Source organism: Triticum aestivum, chromosome 2B (genome assembly GCF_018294505.1).
Source record: "Triticum aestivum cultivar Chinese Spring chromosome 2B, IWGSC CS RefSeq v2.1, whole genome shotgun sequence".
Lineage (NCBI taxonomy): Eukaryota > Viridiplantae > Streptophyta > Magnoliopsida > Poales > Poaceae > Triticum > Triticum aestivum.
The window spans coordinates 604,925,208-604,930,682 of NC_057798.1; positions in this window are offsets into that span (position 1 = coordinate 604,925,208).

Here is a 5,475-nt window from a genome sequence, read left to right on the forward strand (position 1 = left end):
TACTTTTGCTACAAAATGTTTCCTGGCAGATTGTTTATGTGTTATTCAATTTTGCCAAGGTTGTTGTAGTTGATCCTTGCATGCTATGAACTTCTTCTTGCCTTGGTTCGTTTCATAAACATGTCTTATCGCTGATGCTATGCTTATATTGTCATGCAATGACTTGTGCTGAGTGAATCAAGCTTGTTAAGTAGTGTACTTGCTGTTACTGTTTTGCTAGGCTGAATCTGTTATTTCGTGATGCTATATAAACCTGCTGCTACTAGTCATTCTATGCATAATCTGGAGATGTTCATTAAGGGTGTTTTGTGCTACATGTTATGCTCTATCCATCCATGCCCCTGGTTGCATTTATAGCTTGTTTTAGCTTGTTGTAATCTTGCTCCAAAGTTGCTAAATAATGTTGCTGTCAGCCTGTTAACATTAAGTTCAGTTGTTGCCATGATTGTTGTTAGTGTTCCATGCACCCTATGAACTTGATCTTGCCATGCTTAGCTTCATAAATATGTCTTCTTACTGTTGGTTGCCCTGCCATGCCATGTATTGTTCTGTAGTGAGTGGTACAAGCTCACCAACATGCCTACTTATTGTTGTTCTTGCCATGTATGAATCTGTCATATAACTTGCTATGTTTACATGGGTGCCATCATATCTTTTGATCCTTTTTGGCTCATGGTCAGTAAAGGACATTTGATCTATGCGTTTAGTAGGTTCATGCCATGCCTTTGTTTTCCATGATAACTTCCTGTAAGATGTTGTTTTATAGCTCTAAACATTGCAACCTGATGTTTTTTCTGCAAAGTCTGAAACTGTTATCATTTGCAATCTTGCCATGTGTGTTTGAGCATGTTCTAGTGATTTCTGGAGATAGCTCAGTGTTCATGTTTTGTTATGCTTTACCTGTACATCATGTCCATGTATTTTTTTCATGTTGAGATGCTGTAGCATGTTGTTTTGATGCTTGCAATATGCCTAGTTGTTGTTTTGGACAGATTGTTGTTATGACTTGTATAGAGTATGTGTTGCACCGTTGCTCCGTTTTGAGTGTGCTCTATATGAAACTTGCTCGATTTTGCATGTAGTTTCATATTATCATGTTGCATCCATGTTTTGAGGTGTTTTCTTGATGTTTGTATGCATTTTGCATCAATGCCATGTTTATCTTGTTTTGCTCATATCTTCTAGGCCGTAGCTCCGAATTAAATGAACTTTATGTGTAACTTGACTAGAATCTCGTGTAGATCATCTTGTTGCATCTTAACTTGCTGTTTAACAACTTGAATATAAGGTTTATTCAGATCTGGACCAATTTCGAAATTTGCATATGAGGACTTATCAGAATTGTTATATGTTGTTCCCGGCCTCATTTAAACTTGCCTTGATGTGTTGCTCTTGTTTGCATCATCTCTTGCCATGAGTAGCTTCATGTAGCCTGGTCGTGCATCATGCTGGGTTGTGCATCATGTCTTGTCTATGTGTGGTGTGTTTACCTTGTTGTGTGCTTCTTCTCGATAGTTCCTGTTTCGTTGCGATCGTGAGGACTCGTTCGTCTACGCTTGGTTCGGCTTCATCCGTTCGTCTTCTTCATGGACTCGTTCTTATTCCTTGTGGGATTTCAGGCAAGATGACCGCTACCCTGGATCTCACTACTATCATTGCTATGCTAGTTGCTTCATTCTATCGCTATGCTGCGTTACCTATCTTTTGCTCATCAAGCCTCCCAAATTGCCATGAACCTCTAACCTTTGACACCCTTCCTAGCAAACCATTGCTTGACTATGTTACCGCTTTGCTCAGCCCTCTTATAGCGTTGTTAGTTGCAGGTGAAGTTGAAGATTTCCCCATGGCGGACAGGATTATGTTGGGATATCACAATATCTCTTATTTAATTAATGCATCTATATATATGGTAAAGGGTGGAAGGCTCGGCCTTATGCCTGGTGTTTTGTTCCACTCTTGCCGCCCTAGTTTCCGTCATACCGGTGTTATGTTCCCGGATTTTGCGTTCCTTACGCGGTTGGGTGATTTATGGGACCCCCTTGACAGTTCGCTTTGAATAAAACTCCTCCAGCAAGGCCTAACATTGGTTTTACCATTTGCCTCACCACCACCTACATTTCCCTTGGGAGTAATTAACCCAAGGGTCATCTTTATTACAGCCCCCCCGGGCCAGTGCTTGTCTAAGTGTTGGTCCAAACTAGAGCCCTTTGCAGCGCCCCCTCAGGGAAACTTGAGGTCTGGTTTTAGTTGTACGGATTGCTCATCCGGTGTTGCCCTGAGAACGAGATATGTGCAGCTCCTATCGGGATTGTCGGCGCATCGGGCGGTCTTGCTGGTCTTGTTTTACCATTGTCAAAATGTCTTGTAAACCGGGATTCCGAGTCTGATCGGGTCTTCCTGGGAGAAGGTATATCCTTCATTGATCGCGAGAGCTTATCATGGGATAAGTTGGGACACTCCTGCAGGGTATAATCTTTCGAAAGCCGTGCCTGCGGTTATAGGCAGATGGGAATTTGTTAATGTCCGGTTATAGATAACTAATCACCTGATTCGAATTAAAATGCATCAACCGTGTGTGTAGCCGTGATGGTCTCTTTTCGGCGGAGTCCGGGAAGTGAACACGGTTTTGGGTTATGTTTAACGTAAGTAGGAGTTCAGGATCACTTCTTGATCATTGCTAGCTTCACGATCGTTCTGCTTGTTCTCTTCTCGCTCTTATTTGCGTATGTTAGCCACCATATATGCTTAGTCGCTGCTGCAACCTCACCACTTTACCCCTTCCATTCCTTTTAAGCTTTGCTAGTCTTGATACCCATGGTAATGGGATTGCTGAGTCCTGTGGCTCACAGATTACTACAACAACAGTTGCAGGTACAGGTTATGCGATGATCATGACGCGAGAGCGATGCTTGCTTGTCTTGAGTTCTTCTTCTGCTTCTTCTTCGTTCAGGGGATAGGTTCCAGGTCGGCAGCCTGGGTAGCAGGGTGGATGTCGTTTGAGTTTCTGTTTGTGTTTCATCCGTAGTTGGATTGTGTTCTTTTGTAAGACGATGTTATATTCGTGTGGCATTGTATGCCTCTTGTATGTATCCCCATCTATTATGTAATGTTGATGTAATGATATCCACCTTGCAAAAGTGTTTCAATATGCAGTTCTATCCTTGGTGGGACCTTCGAGTCTCTTTAGGATAGTATCGCATATTGGGCGTGACATGCTACTAGTGCTCGAACACCCTAAACATCTATTGCAATGCTCTGTTACTAGTTCAATCAGTTTCGACAGTAAAATTCAGTTTCGACTGTAAAGTTCATTTTCTTCCATTAAGTTCAGAGTGAACAGTACTTACAGCATGTGTCGGAGCGGCCGTGGCGCGGCTGATGCGTTTTACATCTAGCACTTTTTGGTGATGTATTTTATATCATCTATTGCAGATGATATTAGGTTCCCACTTCAGATTAACGTTGTCTGTCTTGTCCTGCTTCAGCCTCGTCGCTGTACACCTTAGCGGAGCTGCTCCAACGACAGAACCATCCATCACAGTGGAGCAGTACCCTCGGCGCCGTTTCTAGAGGCCTCGGATCTTCTTCCCCGCCTCCGACAGTCACACCAGCATCATCACCATCCTCCACGTCCAACCCAATGATGTTGAGGTCCACAAGGCTATGCTAAAGAGGTTTTACACTCGTTGCATCATTTTGTTACTCTGCATTCATGTCGATCCCTTAGGGATCCTTTGCTATGGAACTACTATTTGTGCAAATCTGTTAGAAGGAGTGGAGCAAAGCAAAACTGGAGGATTTTTTTCCTTTGGTGTCTCTTTCGAAGAAAAAAGTAGGAATTTTATTCACTTGGACGTCCTTTTCAAATTAATATGCACGAAGAATAGAACTAATTGCATTACTGGCATAATAAGATTCTTATTATTTCATTTTCACGTGGTTTGACTTTATTTTGACCACGTTTCTCCGTTCCTGTGTTCTTCCAATTCATGTGAGCCAAACACCCAGGTTGACCGAAATCCTATGTTTCCAAATACTCTGTTTTGCACGTGCATTCCTATCCTATTCATGTGTTTTTCCTGTCCCTGCGTTTATAGAATCCTCCAATTCTAAGGAGCCCTTACAGATTTACTTCATTTTCATATAGGTGTCAAAGAAAACTCTGTGTGTTATGTCCTGCTCCTGTCGTGCCGTCATCCACCCCACCTGAGGTGCACCATCGACAGAAGCACTCACTGCAGCAGAGATCCCCCTGCAGACTTTCTTTCGCCACCTTAGATCATCTTCCCCGTTGCCAACAGCCACGCCAACTGCATTACCATCATCAATTGAGCATATGAACCTGAGGACTACACAGTTCCGGAAGAGAGGTCGTAGTCTTTCGTGTGTGCTTACGTTATACATCGGTTATTATTACCTGCTACTTTATCGTTCAAACTTGAGTTTTGAATTGCCCATGGGTCTCATATCGAGCCAGGAACGAATAGTATCTGTCTACTATCTGGTTCATATGGGGTCTTCTATGTGGGTCATGTTAGGTGGGCAACAAACAATAGACGATCCATTATCTATCTTTTTAAACTGAAGCTATAATATACCTGCTATCATTAGTTTTGGATCCATCCACTCGTTTGCTACCATCAGTCTTGATTTTTGCATGCACCCCTTAGGCCTTACAAAATCTAACTATTTTTTTATTATGCATGTCAGATATTGTACACAATCTTGCTGAACATGTAGAGAAAAAGAGAAGACCGGTGCGTGGGAATATAATGTCATGTAGACGCTGCTCCATGGTGGGCGAAGTGCCCCCCTCCCCTCCTGCACTTCCAGATTGTATTCCAGAGGAAGATAACTGTTCAGATGGAGATTCAGAAGGAGCCGACCACGCCCGTTTACCACCTGAGGTGTTTTCTCTAACCTGGCATGCTGATGTCGGTCATATCATGCATATGGCGCCTTGCATTGCTTACATTATACATCTTATATGTCATCAACTTAGTTTAGTTTTGCTTTGTGTGAATTCCACCTGTTTGATTTCTATCATACTCCCACCATTCCTAAATATTTGTCTTTTTAGAGCTTTCAACAAGTGACTACATACGGAACAAAATGAGTGAATCTACACTCTAAAATATGTCTATATACATCCCTATGTGGTAGTCCATTTGAAATCTCTAAAAAGAAAAATATTTAGGAACGGAGGGAGTATATGGGAATTATGCAATGCCATCTTCTTTAGCCAGGCATCATATACGTGAATCATGCAATGCCATCCTGTTTAGCCAGTCATCGTATATGTGAATTGTATCGTGCCATATTTTTTCCATAATGTATTCCATTTGTCAACAATGTTTATACATTAATCTACTCTTCCTGTGCATCAGCCATTTGAGTCGGTCATGGGGAAATCTGGAGTAAAAACAAGGTCTTCTGAGCAGTTAGTGCTACCTGTCGATGCAGATTTCTTGCTGG